The 22,062-nt window shown below is 38.8% G+C and overlaps 1 pseudogene; it reads left to right on the top strand.

The window, feature by feature from the left end:
* Window positions 1-4,138: 4,138 nt before the first annotated feature.
* On the top strand, window positions 4,139-4,532 carry LOC103735110 (annotated as a pseudogene).
* The last annotated feature ends 17,530 nt before the right edge of the window (window positions 4,533-22,062 follow it).

Here is a 22,062-nt window from a genome sequence, read left to right as displayed (position 1 = left end):
TAGGCAAACTCTGTTTACCTATCATAGTTCACTGGGTCTGGCCTCCTTAATTTCCACCTCCCACCACCAGCAACACAGTCTGGTAATTTAGCTTCTAGAGCATAGCTTTATGGGGTGGGGACTTATGAACTATTAGTCCAAAATTTGGACCACCTGCATTCTGAAAAGTACCAGTTATTTTCTTGTACTGTGTGGCTGTGCTTGTTACAACTTATCGTCTATTTTGAATAAAATGAGAATATTGTGAAAAATATAGTCAGTCAGGGAAAATATAAAGTTGATTTTACTAAATATGAAAAGTTTTACATCATTGAAAAGTCAGTCAAGCTCTCATATGTTTTGGCCATCTGCAGTCCTTCACGAACACCTGTGCATTAATAAATAAGCAATTTTTTAAAAGTTCATTTGTGTGATGTTGTGACACTACTTTCTAAGAGAGAGAGATTTTGCCATCAATCAGCATTCAGTTCAGCACTTTAAGTCTGATAGATTAACACATCCAATTTCATACCCTGATCCTGTAGAATCATCAGAGTAATGATCTTGAATTAAAATAAAATTTCAATGACAAATTGGACAATAATCAACATAGCTATGTATTTCACAAAAGAAATATATCACAGAGTATGCTATTAGAAACTCATTTTCCTTTTATTTTTTATGTTTGTTCAGCACTATCTAGAGAAACTTATTATGCCAATACAAAGGACAATGGTGAGAGATTTTGTCTGATACTAAGCTGTAATTAAAACATTAGAGTTAAAATCCAATTTTTAATATAAATGAGAATTCAATAATAAAGTCTCTCTGACAAAAGTACTTATCTTTGAAGTGCCAGGGTCTTGTGAATTAGAAATTTGAATGTGCATGTAATAAAATTATGAACTGAAAAGCCTGTGGTTGGAAAAAAAGGAGTAAGTATATAGAGTATATTCTTAAATATGTTAAATAGACTCATTCATTGATGTAAGATTGAAACTCATTTTTATTACGATATCTTGATGTATGAAGCTCCTTTTCCAACTCTATCTCTCAGCATTCCTATTTATTTTTCTGAAAGAATTATGCTTTCGAAGGGAAAGAAGAATGCACATTGTTTGAAGTGTAACTCATATGTTCAGCCTTTTCGTAAAGAGGGAATATTCACAGAAGATCATAAGCCATGGGAGGTAATTAGGTTTGGCACCAGCATAGTCATTGTTCTCACACAGAGTTGGGCAATCTGAATAGTTCCTTTTTGTTTTAAAGATTTTGCTGAGATTCTGATGCCAGATTTTCCATCCACTCTTGTGCTTGCATATATGAAGCACCAAAAATTAATTCATTATACAAATACCAAAGGACTGGCCAATAGTATTTAAATTGTTTCGAGAGTTATTTGGGTTTTATACTTTTGTAAAACTTAGAAGGGAAGCGTAATCAAACCTCAGTTAATTTCTAAAGTGTTTGAAATACAGATATATAAAATGAGCATTTGGATTAGGGCATTATATTCATGCTATATGGCTAGATGCCTTTTTTATTGATTCTTTCTATATCAGCAAATAGGAGTGTTGAGGAAATAGTCTAGTGATTCTTACAAGTGTCTAAAAAGAAATACTTAGAAAGAAATACATACTGAAGTCATGCAGGAACTAGGGAAGCAGAAAGGGACCATGGTAAGTGATGGCAAAATCTTAGGTTCTGTATGTTTCTTGCATGGTCAACTCTCCCTATCAATTTTCCTGGAAGGTGCTGTCTTACATCTTTCCCCTGACTGCCCCTCTGATGTAACTCAGTTTCAGTAACAGGTTACTCGCTGTATCACACAGTCCTGCATGACTGACCCACTTCACAATGGGGAAGCCCACCCTGTACCTGCATGAGGTGACACAACTTCAGTCCCAAACCCTTTCACCTTCCCCATAAGAAGAAATATAGAAAATGACTGAGTCTATAAAGGAGGCCACACTCTTATCTGGATCCCAGGCTGTGATCAGTTGCCTACCTCATCCTTCCATTGCCTGCCCCGGGGCCATGGGCCCTCTCAGGTTTATTCTCTAATAAATGTGCTTGCTCTGTAGAAAGTCCATGTTCCTTGTTCCTGCTTTCTGATTCCTTACACCTGGAGATGAAACCTGGAGAGAATTCTTAGCAGGGCCTGGTCCCCTCCTGATTTCTTTTTCCCTCCCCTTTCTCCCTTTATTATCCTCACATTTTGAACTTGAACATTCCCTGGAGCAGTCTTTGAATAAAAGAAAGCAGGATGCCACCTGGGGCTCCACACTGGCTGCCTATTACTGTGAGTATATAAGACACAGGGATCTTGCCCAGTCTTTCTTATTGACTAGTCCACAAAACCTATTGCCACAACTCTCACCCTGTCTCTATCTTGCACCTCTGACTTTCTGTCATCATTGCGATGCCAGTCCTTACAGCCAACACCAGCCATCCTCCTCCTACTGCAGAGAAGTGCTTCCTATCTGCCTAGGTAGCCCTAGAAAGGACAGTTCCTACATTTTGTAATTCAGCTCTTGGAGAACCCTCAGAGGCCCACTTTAGGGGACACCCCACTTTGAGGGAAGCCCCACTGGACACTGTTGGCCTCATCAGACTGGTCCTTTGTTTCTGAGCATGCTCTGATTCAAACCTCCAGCTCTATGCATTTTGCCTAGGCATTCCTACCCTACAGAATGCTCACAAATTTCCAAGATCCCTGGCAACATGATCTTAGCTTGTTTTAAACAAATTCCCAGCCTTGGAACTCCAATCCAACCTGTTTAAAAACAAAATATGATTTAAAGAAAAAAAATTATTGCCTATTGTGCTGGATAGCTTTAGTGTCAACATGATACACCTGGGTTGAGGTAGCCTCAACTGGGGAATTACCTCCATTGGACTGTCCTGTGGCCATATCTATGAAGCATCTTCTTGATTGTTGAGTGATGTGGGAAGGCTGAACCCATTGTGGGTCATGCCACATTTGGGCAGGTGGGCCTGTGTGTCATAAGAAAGCAGGCTGAGCAGGGGCCAGGGGAGCAAGCCAGTAAGCAGCATTCCTCCATGGCCTGTGCTCAAGCTCCTGCCTCCAGGTTCCTACTCTTAGTTCTTACCTTGGGCTCCCTGATGAATTGTGACTGGGGAGATGTAAGCTGAATAAACCCTTTCCTCCCCAAGTTGGTAGTTGTCAGAGTATTTTGTCACTGCAAAAGAGAAACAAACTAGGACACCTATCAACCTTCATGTGGTCACAATGAAAATTAGATTATAACAACCAGCGGCCTAAATTTATCATATTTGATCCAAATTTCATACACAGAAATGGCAGATGGTCAATTTTCTATTTCTACACTCTCATCCCTTACTTCCTTATCAGACTCCTATTAGTCAATTGGTTTTGTTGTTTGAGCTCAGTGTTAAGCTGATTCTGGAGATGGGACTGGTACTGGTCCTCCCACTTCACACTCAAGCATCTTAAAGGGTTCTCTAAAATCATCTCATAGACTGTAGTATTCTCTGATCTCTGTGACAGGGAATACAACATCAGATGAATGGTAAAATAATTTTAGCATGGGGATTTTCCACTATTCAGTCTAATCTGGATAATGAAATTAGTCAAAGTTATGTTTACATTTGAAATGGAGATTTCAGTATAAAGTAATAAAAATAATTGCTTAAATAGTACTCTTGTGCTTAAATTTTGTTTAAAAGCATGTGTAATTAACCTTTATATTGTTGTAATCATAAGGTTATTCAACATCTCAAAATCATAGCAGATTTATATGGTGAATTGTTGCAGGGGTTGTTCTGATAGCCAGTAGAGCTACAGCAGTCGCCTCTGCCATGGCTTTACATCAAAAGTTTCAAAATTAAAAGACTCCATCTTGCAGATGGAGGAACAAGTACAGGATTTTGGGTGGTCACATAGATTTCAATGTCATTTTAATGTTTCTTAATTCTTTGTTATGTGTTCTGTACAATGATTTGCACATAAGTGACAAATGGTTAAACTTACTTATTGGGCATTGATCCTTTTCATAATACTTCATTGGATACTTCAAAATTACAGAAACCTTTTCTTTTTTTCCCTGCTGCCACAGAGCTGCACGAAGGATGCTCTGGGTTAATCAAGATTCAGTTCCACCTCTAATACACAACCATGACTGAGGAATGCATTGTTGCTGGAGGTGTAATGGAGGTTAACTGTGCTTTACAAGAGCTGCTGAAGACTGCCCTCATCTACAGTGGCCTAGCACATGGAATTTGCAGAACTGCCAAAGCCTTAGACAAGTGCCAAACATCTCTGTGTGCTTGCCTCCAACTGTGATGAGCCAAAGTATGTCAAGTTGTTGGAAGCCCTTTGTGATGAACACCAAATCAACCTGATTAAGACTGATAACAAGAAGCTAGAGGAAAGGGTAGGCCTCTGCAAAACTGATAGAGAGGGGAAGCCTGGTAAAGTGGTTTACTGCAGTTGTGTAGTGGTTAAGGACTAAGACAAAGAATCTCAGGACAAGTATGTCATCTAAGAATACTTCAAGTGCAAGAAATGAACAAATACAAGAACCTTTATTAATAACATGTAAGGTCCTTGTTAACCCATGAGTTCCTTGTTATTCTCTGTAAATTCTTTGTTCTGAAACTTTCTGCCCTTGTGTTAAGCCTTGCTAATTCCTGGTTCCAGTGTTCCTCCCCAATGCAGGATAGAAGGTCTCATTAGAATTCGGGTCCCCTTGTCTGTTGCAGACATGTACTATGCTGGATCCTAATCATTAGCCAATCCACACCCCAGAATTAAATGCGAACTGCTAGCTTCTGCTATGCAAGCTCAGGTGAGCTCAAACAAATCTACATCAACAGATCCCAAACACTACCTGAGTCCTTTATGGTGCTATAAGGAAGGTCACTGTTCAAAAACAGGCCTCTCACCAAGTTTTTACACTCTTGTAGTCAATGGGGAGACTGAAAATGAGACTGCCCTCAGGGGAGATGCCCTCCTCCCTTAGTTAAGTCCTCTTCCCCCTATAAGAGTGTTTTTCTTTTTTTCTTTATACCTCCTAGAATGTGGAGGCCAAGGTCCCTCAGCCCCCCACCGAGAAGGGCCAGTCCCTGCTACCCAGGATTATCGGGACAGTGTCCAACTGTCCTGTTTATAGTTGACATTGGGGATGGACCATCTACATCTACCACCTGACATCCTAAATTAAATTTCCTGAACTGTTTTTGATGGAAACAGTCATACATAACAATTAGTAATTTAATAGGTTATTCTTAATCCTTTTAAGATTCTTAATTCAGAAAATTTCAATGAAATCATTCAATTCCATAGTGCTATCTATAATGGATAACATTGTAATTCAGAAATAGGCTCACTCTCACTAACACCCTAGCTACCCTTCTCTTTATGGCTAGACTAATAGGATCTCTTGTTTGGTCTGAGCTGGATCAGCAACCATCAACTGACTCTTTTCCATCATTAAAACCCCTTTCAGAGACCCAGGGTGAAATGCCACCTGGCCAACCACTGGAACCCTGATCTACAAGTCAGGCATACCTTACTTCCTAGTTTCATCTCCCCCAAATCCACTAGCCAAACCTCAACCTTGTGCTCTCCCATTTTATTTCACTCCCACTACTTGGCATAATAACTACCTTTGCTCTTAACAACAATTACTGTGTCTGTCTTCTCCAAATCTCCTTGTATTAGTCACTTTTCTGTTGCTGCGATAGAAACACTGACCTAAGCAATTTATAGATGGAAGAATTTATTTGAGTTTATGGTTCCAGGGCAATTACAGTCTGTCATGACAGGAAGGCATGGTGGCTGGAGGTGACTGGAGCAAGAGCAGCAGAAGCTAAGCTCTCAATTCATCATGTAGGCACAGGAAGCAAGCGAGTTATTAGAGATCTGGCAAGGCTTAAGAATTCTCTAAACCCACCACCAGTGATGTGTTTCCTCCAGGATAGCCACACTTTCTAAAACCCCCCAAAACAGTACCATCATCTGGGGACAAAATGTCCAAATACTTAGAGCCTATGGGGTTCATTTTCATTCAAGCCACCATATTCCACCCCCTGGCCCCGATAGGATCATGACCATACAAAATGCAAAATGCATTTAGTCCAACTTTAAGAGTCCCCATAGTCATTATCAATCTCACTACTGTTCCAAAGTCTACAGTCCAAAGTCTCTTCTGAGATTCAGCAAAATATCTTAACTGTAAGCACCTGTAAAATCAAAGGACAAATTACATACTTCCCAACATAGAGTGGAGCCAAATAGATGTTACCATTCCAAAAGGGAGGAATGGAGGCATAGTAAGGAAATACCAGACCAAAAACCAGCAGGACAAAAACAAAATCCAGTAGCTCCACGTCCAACTTCTGGGAATTTACTTCCCAAGGGCTAAGATGGCTCAGCATCTCTAGCTTTGCAGCGTGCAACATACATCTCTCTCTTGTACTGATACCACTCCCTGTATGCAGTTCTTCTTGGCAGATGCCTCACAGCTCTGATATCACAAACTTCTTCTTGGGGTCTCCTTTGCCAACCAGGCTTCACCTTCACAGCTTCATGCAATGGCCCATCAGGGCCTTCTATATGCAGAGATACCCCTGCTGCATGCTGCCTGGACTCAACAGTGCTCTGAAACCATTGAGGAAGAACTGATGACCCCTTCACTCTTGCATGTTTCATGCCTCTAAAGCCATCATCAGGTGAACAATAATGCCAATTTTGATTGCAAGTTTGGGATGGACTCCTGTCTGCTTTATTTTCCTTTCACAAGTTGGAGGCTTAAGAGGGTGTGGTCTTGCCCTGGAGGCACTCTCTCCATCATTTGAATTTGAATCTCTAGGCCTCTCCTTAATCACTTTAATGTCCTTAATCACTTTAATCTCCTTATCAAAGGGATCCTCTTCATCACATGCCAGGGCTCCAACATTAGTCTTCCCAGTGCTCTTTTTCAATCCATCCTGTACATTCTTTATTTCTTTCTGCCCCATTTGCTTTTGTTCTCTGTAAATCTGTATAATATTCACCATTAATTGCTATGCCACCAATTCTACATTAGGCTGTCTTGAAAATTCTTCTGCTAGAGAAATTAGTCCATGGCTTTTCAACTTAGCCTCAAGCAAGCTTTTTGGCTGTGGGTAGACTCCAGCCAGACTCTTTGCCAAAATATGCCAATCACTGCTTAAGTACTGATTTCCTCTGGAACTACATTGTTTTCAGCATTACTTTCTTCAAGACCTCTACTAGAATGACTTATTAAACTCCACTTACAGCAATCAATCACTTTTCTAGCCCAATCTTCAAAGGACTTTTACATTTCTTCAAAATGCCACATGGTCAGGTTCTATACAGCCAACAGCCCACTCTCTGGTACCAATTACTGTTTTAGTCACTTTTCTGTTGCTGTGATAGAAACACTGACCCAAGAAATTTATAGAAGGAAGAGTTTATTTGAGCTTATGATTCCAGGGGAATTGCAGTCCGTTATGGCAGGGAGGCATGGTGGCTGGAGCAGGAGCAGCAGAAGCTAAGCTCTCACATCGTCATGCAGGTGCAGGAAGCAAGAGAGTGACTGAAGATCTGACAAGGCTTAAGAACTCGCTAAGCCCACCCCCAATGATGTGCTTCCTCCAGGATAGCCCCACCTTCGAAAACCTCCCAAAACAGTGCCATCATCTGGGGACAAAATGTCCAAATACTTGGAGCCTATGGGAGACACTTTCATTCAAACCACCACACTTCTTCTCCTGAAATACCTGGCAAATGTTTGTCCTTCTGTGAACCCCATGTAACACCTCCCCCATCTGATTCCTCAGTCATCTGTCAAGCTCTAACCATGGCCATCTTACCTACTTCATTGAAGTACAAACAGGAAATCCAGCTTACTCACTGGCATAGACATTGGTGGATACCTGGAACCTGGACAGGAAATCATCTCTGCCTATGGAGATAACACTTACATATGCTTTCTAACCAATTGGATGGGCACCTACATCCTAGCCTACCTACTTTCTATTTTATCCATGCTTTCCAGGAGAGGATTACTGTTTTTTCACAACATGTCAGGTGTGGACAAAGAAGAAATTAGAAAATTTTGGGAAAAACATCCCTATTGAAAGGGAATACATCACAGAGTATTTGCTTTCACCTGTGTCCTTGCCCCATTTCTGCTCTTACTCCACTGACTGTAACTGGGTGGCCCTTTATCCTTTCCTCATGTTTTCAAGTCTATTATAGAAATTCTTGATTAATCTGGGAATAGAAAGTTTTCAAGCCCCTGCTTGGGAACACATAAAATCCATCTTCCTCCTAAGGAATATGCAAGATCCCTTTGCCCTGTCAGTCAATAGGAAGCATTTGGATATTTATATCCCTTTAAGAGTCAGGAATGATGGAATAGTCTTAGAGCCTGAATGCTTCTCATGTGGTCACTTCACCCTGGCAGCCTTTCTGGAAGGCTATGTCTTATATACCCATTGCATCCCCCATATGACTCAATCCCAAACATAGGGTACTTCTTGAACCAGAGCCCTGCATGACTGATCCTCCTCATAGTGGTGGAACCTACACTGCACCTGCCTGAGATGACACAACCAAAGCACCAAATTCCTTCCCCCTTCCCAAAGGGAGAAAAATATCAAAACTTGGAGTCTGTATGGGAGGTTACACTGTCCTCTGGATCCCAGGCTTCTAGGAGATACTCACCTCCTCCCTTCCCTGGTCATGGTGGTGTTCCCTGTCAGGTTTATTCTCTTATAAGTCTGCTTGTTCTGTAGAAGGTTGGTTTTGAAACTTCCTGCTTTGTAATTGCTTATAGTGATCTGGTAAGAAGGAGCTTGAGGGTCTTATATTATACACACACTATTAAGAGTGGAATGGGAAAAAGAGGGGGGTACTTTACCATGGGATTTTATAAAAAGGAGAGTGAGGAAGAAGAGATAAATAATACTAAAATTATCTTAAAAATTAGGAAAATATATTATTTCTTAAGCCTACTTAAAATAGACTCTCTCTCTCTCTCTCTCTCTCTCTCTCTCTATATATAAGAATATATATATATATATATATATATATATGTTTATAGATGAAGGATATCTAATAAAAATCCCAGTGACAGGTGAAGGAACTCTCCCTTAGAGTTTTTGGTTAGGATAGTCCAAGACACTCCCAAAATAATATAGGCTCTTGCCATAACCATTGGTTGCCTCACAGAACTTGAAGGTAAAACACTATTGTTGAAGACACAATATAGTTTGGACCCAGGACTTTAAGTAATTGAGCTTGAACTGAATTGGAAGCCTCCTTCTTGAAGACTAGTTTTCATAATATTGGAAGATATATTTGTAAGCTTCCAAGACAAAAAAACAATCAACAGTTCTAGCCAGCTTTAAAACTTGGAACCAGCCATAACAAAGACCAACCAGCAAAGTGTTTCTAATAGTCCAATGTTTGGCACTTTGATCTTGTGAGTAATCAACAGCTGTCTAATTGGACTTAAGACTCTCTCAATAGGTGGGAATCCATACATCATATTGTAAACCTAGTCAAATAGACATTATTGGAGAGTTTGGAGACCCTAGAAAGGAATGTACTACTGCCACTTTCCTAAACCAATGCAATTTCTTACTGTATACTAAATACATATCCTAACATTTACAGGTATGTGTAGTTCTCACTACTCATCCGGGAAACTTATGCTGCAATGGAAAGAGTATTGAAAAGTTTACAACTGGTCAAAATACTGACAATAAGCACCAGTGGGGGCCTTACCTCCAACTAATATATCTACAATGCAATCTCTACACTTAAGTCTCAGGGACCATCACAGAAGGAGGGACAGAATAAAAGAACCAGAGGAATGGGAAGCTTGCTGCTAGATAATGTGTTCTGGACATAATAGGAAAGCTGCACCTCTAAAACCTCCACTGTATGGCTGTGTAACAAATCCTGCAAAATCTGTTGACATGACAATTGGATAGGGGAAATTTCATTGATACCATTTCTAGATGAAGAGCTGTGGGAAAGCAATGGATGCTGAGGGAGGAAGACTCAGATTTCTCCAGGGACCAGATAGATCAATGATAGGTTACCTTATTCCAATTGGTTAGCCCTAGACACATGTCTACATGAGCACCAATATATGGACTCAGTAGATTAAATTTATATTTATAAACTTATTTATGTATATGTCACAATAGTCAAAGAAGAGGATGAGAAATTGAGAGTGAAAGAGGAGGCCTGGTAGGCATTCAGGGGAGATGGGAGTGGTAGGAATGATGCACATATAATATTCATGAAATTCTCAAAAGCTAAGATAAATATAGGTCAAAAAATTGCAGGTCCAAACCCTAAGTTTTCTATTTAATGATGACCATTTTGTACAACTGTTTGAGTTAGTGCAAATTAAACTAGTAGAACTGTGTTTTACATGAATTGGCTCATTAATATTCACATGAATTCTCTGGTTTAGAAAAATGAGACTGAAGAGTTTAATAATTTTTCAAAGGTTAGAAGACTAATAAGAGGCAAACAGGACATATGAACCCTAAAATTCAACTGTGAAGCTCGAATTATACACCGGAGAATCAGAGAAAATATGCTAGTGTGAGCAGTCAGATGCTTTGGTCCAGAACATCTTCACCTTGTGTTTGATTGCCATTTTTTGTGGTTGTTGTTTTGATTCTAAACAATGCTCATATAACTTTAAATGAAAATTACCTAATATGAAAGGCAAAAAGACTTCAAATAATTTGCTCACCAAATTAAGAAATTCTTTGAAATGTATTTGAAATTTAAATTTTCTATTATATCATATGAAAATACTACTTTGGTAAAAATTTAATTACCCTCGTTCAAAAACTACCAATTTTCATGAAATTATTTAGACTACTAGAAGGGGAGATAAAGAAATGCAACTCTGACTTGGTATCCTGGAGTACTGCAATTTTCAAAACTCTTCAGCATACCTAAATCCATGAATGCTCAACACCCTCCAAAGGGTGCGGTTTTCATGCACTTTGATAGCTTTTGGAATGGCTAGAATCAGTGTCAGTTCCCTCTCAAAGGCTTCTAGATGGGGGGGATTTATCCATCATTTTAGAACAATAGCTGTTTGTCTCCCTTAGCTACAGGTGGGCATTACAGTATTGTAGACCAAACTTTGCAGTCTTACATCTGAGCATCACTTTCTGCGTAGAAACAAAATCATCACTGAGAAATAATTTTCTATATAAAATTTTATATAGAGTTACACCTAAATTCTGTGTAATCCCTTGAACTCTTAAAGAAATATACTGATCACTTTAATATTTGGTTACACTTTCCCTTTGGATGTTTAAGACCATAGAGTTGGCCCAAATAAACCAATTCATTTTTACTCTTCAGGTCATTACAGGATCTTTTCCTCAGGGGTCACATGGGTTAGGGAGGAGCCCCTGGCTCCTTTCTTTTACCAGTTCCATCCCTGTGAAGATAAGTCAAAGGTCCTCCTCAACCGTGGCTAGATTCACCTGGAAGCATGCAGGAAATGTTTCCTCCATGAAAATGTTGACCCTCCTATCAAGTCCAACCTTGGCAGACAAAAGGAATGTGAAGAGGAATCCAGCAGAGAGAAGCTTTTAGAAGCTCTCTTCAATAAATTCCAGTGGACTCTGATATGAACATTTGAAATTTGCCCTGTTCTGACTTTTTTCTGGTTCCCTGTCTAGAACTTGTAATGCTAACTACTCTCACCTTTACTTCTCCTTCACATCCCCTATTCACCAATCAAGCACTTTCTTTTCTCCTACAGATAAGAGTCAAGCAATTTGGAGTATTTTAGATAAACCCACTGAAGGGGTACCCCAATTGTCTCTATGTCCCTGTTCAGCTTGGAAGAAGCTAGAGCAGTCTGCATCCCAATTCCCCATTGGCAATATGGGTAACCTCTTCAGATGATGGCGTGATAAGAAAAGGAAGTAGGAATTGCCTATAATGTTAGGGTAAAAAGACTTCAAAGAAAAGTAGCCAGTTTCTTGGCTAAAAGTCAAAATGTCCTTGGGCCTGTTAGCAACATACTCTGTCCAAAGACCAAAAATGTCAAAAGTATTTGGGAGCTCTTACCTGTCCCTAAAAGACTTTAGGGCTACCTCTTCAGAGGAGGAAAAGTTAGATTAGCAAAGAGCCCCACTTTTTAAAAAAAGGAAAAAAATAAAGGAAGGAAGGAAGAAAGAAAAGATAGAAAGAAAGATAGAAAGAAAGATAGAAAGTATAAAAAGTTGTCAGGAAAAAAGTGATGGGGAGATATGGGAGGTATTCAAGGGTAAGAAAGGGCATGGATTTGATCAAAACACCTTAAATGCATGTATGAAACTATCAATAAAGTTTTTGAAAAGTTAAAAAAAAAGAAATGGTGCCATATGTGCTTTCAAGGGATACAGATACATCCATGCATATCACAATGCCTAATGTATGTGTTATGTAAATAACTTTTATGAAGCATTGAGTTTTCATATTGCATTCTTATTGTCTTGTTTAGGGTTAGGGTTGATATATGATGTTCTTTCTCATGAATAGAACTGCCAGTGGCAGCCGGCCAAGACAGGGGGAGTGAGGATTGAAAGAAAAAACAAGAGACAGAAAAGATACTTGGGAGGGCTGTCAGTAGAGACTGCAGCCTTGGTTTATTTCAGCTCAGCCTTTTTATACAGAAGACTCAATTGTATCAACAGCTATTTTTCCCACCTGTATCTGAGGGTCAAGGAGGGTCAAATACTTCAAAGGCTTCTTTGATCTTTTTGTTTACCACTATTGCCTCCAGGTCAGGTGTTGTGAGGCTCTCCATATAAACACATTCCTCCTGATTAGGCAGATTAGGTACTGGTGTGCATAACACAAACTCAGTAAACAAGCCTGCCACAGCTCCATACAAGGACTGTGCCTGTCTTAGGTTGTCTTTTGCCAGAGCAAAGCCTTACCCATCATCGGCATGTAGCTTCCATCAGCTATGCCCTGTCTTAGGTTCACTTTCTCCCAGAAGATCTTACCCGTCTTTGACTAACGGCCTCTGTTAGGGGAGGGAGCGCAATCTCATATCATGCACAGGAGCCTTGACTTGCCACAGGATTTCATAAATACCTTTACTGCCACCAGATGAAAACAAAGACATAGGAAAAGCACGCCAAGTCCTGCTAAACCATACACAATGGAAGTGATAGAGGACCATGATGGTAAGGTGGCTCTCAACCTTTTTAGAATATCTGCTGCTGCTTACAGTGTGGAAATGCTTGTGGAGGAGAATTTTTTTCTCTACTCTATTATCTCTTGGCAATAACACTTTGACATTGGTACAGTATCCACTTTGTCCCATAAGCACACAGTCATCTACTTGTACACACCCAGACTTATCTTTAACAAAACAGATAGGCAACCCGCTTCCCAATCCAAAATAAAAATTCATCGCCTCTTGCATCATCAGGCGTTTTAAAGCAGGCTTGATCAATTAACCAAGAGTCATTCACAGTCACTACTATCTCTTTTTTTCTCCCATATCACGGGGTGCAATATTGTGGATCAGGAACATAAGTCCAGTATAACTCAGCCATGATCACTTGCGGGAACATCATCATCAGCCACGTTTGTCACCTCATCATTCTTTTCTACTTCTTTTTTCTTTGGCGCTCATCCGGCGAACCTCACCAGCCTTTCTGGCAGCCACCTGGCTCCATCAGCATCCTGTGGAAAAACACAAACATGCCCTCTTCCCCAAATCAATACAGGGTCGGGGCCATTCCATTGTCCAGTTAAAGGATCCTTCCACCTGACTTGGGCGTAGGTATCCTGTGACTGAGGGTGCCACATTCTATCTGTCGCAGAGCGGTCATTTTTACCTTGCTTGATCTTAGACAAATCCTCAGTCTGCCTACCACTAGACGGCAGTTTATACCAGGCTCTGTGGGCTGCAGCATTGATCTGCACATAAGCCGCAACTTCGTACTGCAACTGCTGAGCAGTATCCCCATATTGTCCTTCACCAGCTAACATATCAAAATTTATGGGAATATTCTGCACTGTATTGGTATTTGCTGTCACCTGGCACTATTCCTCATACTCAGATTTCCACAACAGATAATTTCCCCCTGAAAGGCAAGCACGTGCCATCTGTTTCCAATCTCCAGGAGGAAGCGCGTCCGTGGACAGGGATTCTAACAAAGCCTGGGTCAAAGGGGCAGTGGGGCTATACTGAGCACAAGCAGTCTTTAGTTCCTTAAGCTGCTTAAAAGGTACAGGTGAATGAGACTGCACCCAGTTGCCCTGCTGATCAACTTGCTCAGAAACTGGGAAGGCCTGAAATCCATGCACTGACTCTCCTCGCTCTACCGTGGCCCCAATGGCCTGTTGCAGTGGAGATTGCATGGTTCTAAGTGGGTACCAGATTCCTGCCGAAGGCTCCTGAGCCATGGCAATCATGGGAGGCGCAACAGCCTTCAGTGGCCTCGGAGGAGGAGGCTCTAATCCTACCATGATAGAGGTTGTTGGGGTGGTCCTAATTCTTTTCTCTTTGTTCCCAGTGATCAGGCAAAGCAATTAGAGGTGGACACTTCTTCTGATCATACTCAACCATCTCTTCTCCTAGGGCAGACTCATCCTCAGGGTCAAGAGATCCCTCTTCTAGCCCCAGATGTGGGTCCTCATAAAAGGGTGGCAAGGCTAATGGAGCTGGCTCTGGTGGAGTGGAATGTTTGGTTTCACTTTTATCCCAGCCGAGGCTTATCAGATTCTCTCATTAGTCTCAGCCTTTGCTCCTCGGGCCCCAAGCATATTCCTTACAAAAACTGGACGACTGTTTCCTTGCCTCATCTTCTACCAAGATAAATACTCATCGCTCCCCAATTGTACCGAGTGCACTCACTTAACTTCTCTAACAGTGTCCTTCCTTTTCCCCCTACTTTTCAGGTCCCTCTTCCAGGCACCACTTTCTGGTGCCAGCCGGCCAAGACGGACAGTACCTGAAAGGGAGAGTGAGGATTGAAAGAAAAAACAAGAGACAGAAAGGATACTTGGGAGGGCTGTCAGTAGAGACTGCAGCCCCAGTTTATTTTAGCTCTGCCTTTTTATATAGAAGACTCAATTCCTATCAACAGCTGTTTTTCCCACCTGTATCTGAGGGTCAAGGAGTGGCCAAATACTTCAAAGCCTTCTTTGATCTTTTTGTTTACCACTATTGCCTCCAGGTCAGGTGTTGTGAGGCTCTTCATATAAACACATTCCTCCTGATTAGGCAGATTAGGTAAACACATTCCTCCTGATTAGGCCGATTAGGTACTGGTGTGTGTAACAAAAACTCAGTAAACAAGCCTGCCACAGCTCAATGTACATAATAGACTAACAGCTCCCAACATAGAACCAAGGATATTTAGCCTGAAACTTAGAGTGTTCTGCACAAACCACATTTTCCAACCTCTTTCATTAGGAATAGTAGCCCAGGTAACTATGTTCTGACTATGTACTTTTTTAAATATATTTTTGCTGCAATTATCTTTGTCACAAGTATTTAGTTTTTCTTTTTTTTTTTGAGACATGGTCTCCCTGTAGATCCAGCTGACCTGGATTTGCTATGGAGACCAGGCTGGCCTGAAACTCAGAGATCTGTCTGCCTCAGCCACCTGAGTGCTGGGATTAAAGGCATGAGCCGTCAAGCCTGACTACTTTTAGCAGATCTGTTTCTAGTAGAGGATATCATGTGATTGGCAGAATGGACATGTTGTGTAGCAATTTTCTTTGAGGTTGTCTTCCATCTTGAAGGGAAACTGGGTATGACACAGGATGTGTGAGGAGAATAATTCCATCCTGCAGGCATACAAGCCCAGGAAGTAAGAACTTAATACCATCATGAAGTCCATGAAACTGACCAGATCCTCTCAGCTCCCTCCACAAGCAAAAATGGACCATAAAAAAAAAGCTGTGCCACATGGTTGAGGCAGAGACTAGACAAGCTGCACAGAATAGGCTCAGATCAGTTGAACTGTCTGGAAGAGATAGTCTCCAACCTGTCTAGATGCCTGCTAGATTTAACTACTGGGCTCCAGCTTCGATGAACTGTCTTTCTCCCATGGTCAGGTGGGCTCTAGCAGTAGAGTAGCCTTTCAACACTTCTGCTTTTGTAACTAGTCACTCAGCCATATTCTTGTAAGGAACTCCAATAAAAATTCATTACTTCACAAATTTGAACTTCAGTGATTCCCGATTTGAACTTCTCAGGAATAGTGCCATACAACATCTGCTGTCTCTATACTTGTTATCAACCTGACCTGCTTTATTTACTAGACCTAGGAGAATAAAATGTTGGAACAAATATCATCTTTCATATGGAAAATGCCTACTGTTCTCCCTTTCTCAACTGATGCAACCATGTGGGATTACAGATTTGTTATTTCTTATTTCAAATGACACTGGTTCTACACAAGGTTTTTCCTAACATTATTACAGCAAGTACTGTTGTCACATAATTCTACCCTTTGTAGTATATGTTTCCTGCTGCCCTGATTCTAAAACTGCACATATGGTATTACAATTTTAATAATTAAACTTATTTTACTTTTTCTTAACTCAGTGACAGAACCCTGTAAATAACTGTGATAATCTTCTATCGCTTCAACAGGCAGAGTATTATGATATGTCTTCAGCACTTCTATTTATGAACATCATGTGGTTGAGATGGCACCATTAGCCTCTCAGCCATAATTGTAGTAGAGAGTAATCATAGAACATAGTCTTGAACAATTTTAACTTTTTTAAACAAATCCTATTTAGGTTTGCTCTTATAATTGTCTTCTACTGGAAAATATCATTGCATATTCTTTGCAATTTATGAACTTATTTAAATACATCAGGCATTCATGGAAAATGGCTCGGTTTGAAATGCATTGTACTGGCTGGGAAACCTTGGAGTTATAACATTCAGAAGCTTGATTGCCTAGTCAGAAAAAAACAGAAATTTTAATAATTTCTTTTTCAGCTTTGTAGGTTGAATGATTATATGATAGATGTTAATATTAAGCAAGTGTTATGATAGAAGGAAAAATGACCACTGGCAACCATTACGTAAATTTCCATGTAATTAGATTCCTCCCTTTCATTTTGCAAATCGCATTAATGAAATGTGACATCATAGCTAAAAATCACTTAAACTATACTTGTTTGGAAGAAAAACCACACACTCTGAAGGTTATTCTTTGAACACCTTCAGCAGTGAAAATCTAACAAAAATCTTATAGGGACTAAACAAAAAATTAATGATATTTTAATAAACATCATCCTGTAAATAGATATTACCCTAGTTAAATTTCTGTTTCTATGGCGATAAAAAATACTGTGAGCAATATTAGCATGGGTAGGAATGGTTTATTTTAGATCACAATTCCAGGTTACTGGTCATCATAGGTAAGTCATGCCACATCTACAGCTAAAGAGAAGTTATTTGTATCATTGTATGCCTACTTGTATTTTAGCATTCTTCACTTATACAGTTCAAGGCCCAGCCTAGGGAATGGTACTCCCCACCTCGGGCAGCATCCCACATTAATTAACAATCAAGACACACCCCCACAGAGAAGCCCACATGCGAACATGATCTAGATATTTCCTGAAGTCTTTGCTCCCAGTGACTTTAGGATCATTCAAGTTCAGGATTAAAATTAACCAACATACACTGTGTATATATATAGCTATATAAGAACAGTAACTTGTATATTCTTAAAGCCCATAGATGATAATAATATTTCATTATTATTCTTTGAGTGTAGGTTCACAGACAAAAAGTTTTGTAACCGTTTAGCAGGTAAGATAAAATTTTAAAATGTTGGGTAAAAATGTCCACTACCACATTGACAAAAAGTAATTAAAACTAACATCTTCAAGATGGTTTTGCAAATAAAGACACTTGCTGCATAAACTGAAGACATGAAACTAATCCCTGGAATCTACATGGTGGAGAGGGAAAAGCAACTCCTGAAAGTTGGTTATTTTCTTCTACAAGAGTGCCATGATATTACCTGCCCCCAAATATATACATAAATGTAATAAAATTTTTTAAAGAAACTCTTGATATCCAGTTCAATATTATTGTCAAAAGGAGATGTGTACACCACAGACACTCCAAATAGATTAGGCCCTTAGAGAGTTCCTTGCTTCCCTTCCAGCAAACATTCCTTCTTGAGTGTAACCACCATTCTGAGCTCAACTTGCAGAAACTAACATATATATGCTCTTTTTGAGACAGGCTCTCCTTGTAGTTCCAGCTGGCCTGTAGCTCACTACATAGGCCAGGCTGGCCTTGAACTCACAGAGATCTGCCTGATTCTGCTTCCTGAGTGCTGGGATTAAAGGTGTGCACCATATTTTTATATGTAGCATAAATAAAATAATTCATATCCTCCTCTTTTGTGTCAGTTCATCTTTTAACATCACAATCATTGAACTCATTTATTTTGTTGCATGGAGCAGCAGGTATTTTTCTTTTATTGTTCTAATTTAGTTATGAAGAAATTCATCTGATTAATTTTTATATAATTGATAGTATTTATTTTTCTTTTAAGAAAATTGTCCAAAAAATGTACATATTTTAACATATACACACATTCATTTTCTTTATTTTTTTAAAATTTGATGTTCATGAGTGTTATGTCTGCATGAATGTAAGTGCATCCATGCTGTGCAATGCTCAAAGAGGGTATTGGATTATGTGGAACTGGACTTATGTACCTTAACCACCATGTGGATGCTTTGATTTGAATCCAGTCTTCTGCATGTATAGCCAGTGCTCTTAACCACTGAGCTATTTCTACAAGCCCAAACATTCTTTCTTAAGAATATAACAGTAATGTAATTAATGAGCTAAAAACATGCATAAATTTATTTAATAGTCCCACATAGTTCCAAAGAGATGGCTTCTATTGTAATGCCAAAATTGCATATATATTCCCTGCTGCTAAATATCTTTGCCTAAAATCATTATTTTTAGTAATTTAATTTTAGTCAACTTGTAATGTTTTTATGCTTTGGTTTTTTGAGACAGGGTCTCCCTGAAGCCCTGGCTGGCCTGGAACTCACTATGTAGACAAGGCTGGTCGGGATCTCAGAGATTTGCCTGCCTCTTTCTGCTGAGTTGCTGGTATTAAAGTAACCTACCACACCCAGCTTGATTTACTTATTCAAATAATAAATCTCTTTTCTCTATTTAGTTTATGATTTACTTTACATTTTTGTAGTAGTTAATGACACTGATATATTTCATTTATTTCAGATATTTTTGTAGGTCAATGTGTGTGGTGTTACTATGCCAGCATTATATCTAAACAGCTTGACTCAACTTCAATTATTTTTTTCAAATATTTTCATTGAGTTTTGTGCATTTCATATAATACATATTAATCAAAGTTAGACCCCCATCACCACCCTCCATTCCCCCTCACCAGATTTTATGTATTCTTTTGTACATGTTAAGTCTTATCTATATTTAGATGTTCAACAATGCAAGTTCATTCACTGGAGTATAGTGAGCCTATCTAGATTCATCTCCTTAAAGAAAATCTACTCTCCCTCACCCAGCAGTAATCAGTGGCAAATAGTTAAAAGTTGACCCAAACTTGGAGGGCATCTGTCCTCCAAATAGCTCCTGGGGCTGTGCTGCTGAACCAGCAGACCACACCCTGACTTTTATTCAAAATCTTCCTTCAACTTCATTTGGGGAACGACAAACTTTAGTACACCTTGATCTTAAAGTATATCAAGCACAGACTATAATACCCCAGACAATAAGCAATGTTCAATGCTTTGATTTGTGATCAAGCACATCCACATTCATTCACTGTCTTGGCAAATTGAAGTTCTGGTTACCATGGATCAAGGTCAGGTGCCCAGGTCACAAAAGCACAGGACTCAGTGAGTTTGTTTGCATTATAAACAGTATCTTTATGGTTGCAAGGTTAAGTAAAAGTCATTAGTTTAGATTATATCCATTTTGTAAAGGCCTTCTCTACACGTTTGTAGTGTCTATTCAAAACACAGTTGTGTTAAAATTGGTTATATTTCTTTTTCTTACTCATTTGAATTTATATTTATGATTTGGGTATAACTTCTTTGCACCTAAATCTGTATTGCCTCAGGTAACTTGGGTATTTCATCTTTTTACTGTCATCTTTTGATGAATGTGTTAATTTTTTTAAGATTTATTTTTTATTTTTATATATGTGCATATATGTATGTGTATGTGTGTGGGTTCCTGTGGAGGCCAGAATAGGCTGTTGAATTCCATGGTATTGGAGCTATAGACATTTGATACCAATTGACATTGCTATTGGAAACTAAACTCAGGTCCTCTGCAAGAGCTGCAAGCTTTCTTAACCACTGTACCATCTCTTGGCCCCCATAAGTGTTATAAACTTTAGTACATTTTAAAAAATATTCATATTCATTACTTTCATTTGTGGCTAATACTTCTTTGGATTTGCATTCTAAATTTAATGAATAAATAACAAAAAGAGTAGAAAATTAACATAATTTTTACTTTATTCTAGATCTGTGAGTGTTCATATATTTATAGAAATGTCATCGGTATATTTATAAAAATACACTTGTGGCTTCTGGCCCGCTCTCCCACCCTCAGGCCTCTCTTGGGGTGCCAAGGATCCAAGTGTAACCCAATGTGACTAGTAATAATCAGATACATAGAGATTAAAGACACATGTGCAAACATCTAAGTGTTGGTAGCATTAAAAATGTAGGAAACAGTGTGTTTTAAAATGAAATGGAGATCTTCTTTAAAGAGTAAAAACTCACTCAATTTTATGTCTTACAGGGCTTATACTGAGTTCAATATTATATAACCATATTAATTCAATGGTGAACCTAAAAATTTATAGCCACTTTTGAAAGTGATGTATCCTTGCTCTGGAAATTGTTACTGAATATGTTAAAGCTGTAATGAAATGCTCCTTCTAATCATGTGGTTATTAAATAAAAAAAGAAAATTGCAAAAAATTTAAAAAAGAAAGCAATGTAATAAAATATTTCTAAAATAAAATATTTAAAAAATGAAAAAAATACACTTGTGTATTTTTCATATATGAAATACATAAGTATATAAATACATAGATATATGTCAAACATTTAGATGAACAAACATGTAGCATATTTTAATTTGTATGTGTGGGGGGGAATGGAAAGATGACTCAGCAGTTAAGGGAGCATTGACTGCTCTTACTGAGGATCTAGGTTCGATTCCCAGCACCCATACGATGGCTAACAAACACCTGTAACTCCAGGTCTAGGAGATATGATGCCCTTTTCTGACCTCTGGGAGCATTACACAACAGGGGTGCACTTACACATATGAAGACAATATATTCATACACATAAAATAAAAAGTAAAAAGATATTTTAAATTTGTATGTATGCATGTATATGCATACATAAATCACTTTTATAGCTTGTACATATTTATAAAGAGGAAAGAAAACAGGAGTAGAACATGCTTAAGAAGAAATTTGTTCTCTTATGAAGATAAACATTCTCATTTTATCTTTGGTTAAATACTACTATGAACTTTTACATATATACATTGTTAGGTTGAGGTGAGAGTCTCTTTAGATTAAGCCTAATTTAAGACAGATGAAAATTGGTGGAATTAATTTTGGGGGGTAGCATAGAAACAGCCCTTAAAAACAGTGATTATAATTAATTGTGAAACAAAGAACACAACTAGAACTAATGGTTTAATAAGAAAAGAAAGGGGAAAGAAAATGTATTGATAAAATGTCAGTATAACTCAGCATCAAATTACAGTCCTTCCAGTGTTATGTGCCTTTTATCTTTTGTTTCCATAGAGTAAAGCAAGATTAAACCAGACAATGTCTTTAGAAGGAAACACAAGCAGCTTAATTTGAACACTTGATTTCTTGTTAATTCCATTCAGTTTCAAAATGTCCTTAAAATAAAGTGGAACATTTGAGTTAGTATATATTTTTAATACACTGTTAAAATAGCAAATTTTTGATAAAGTATGAGTTAGTTTTTTAATGTTAAAATTAATG

This window comes from Nannospalax galili, unplaced genomic scaffold, assembly GCF_000622305.1.
Source record: "Nannospalax galili isolate Female #2095 unplaced genomic scaffold, S.galili_v1.0 scaffold937, whole genome shotgun sequence".
NCBI classification, from domain to species: domain Eukaryota; kingdom Metazoa; phylum Chordata; class Mammalia; order Rodentia; family Spalacidae; genus Nannospalax; species Nannospalax galili.
The sequence above is the reverse complement of the archived record's forward strand: the minus strand, read 5'-3'. Positions and strand labels throughout refer to the sequence as shown.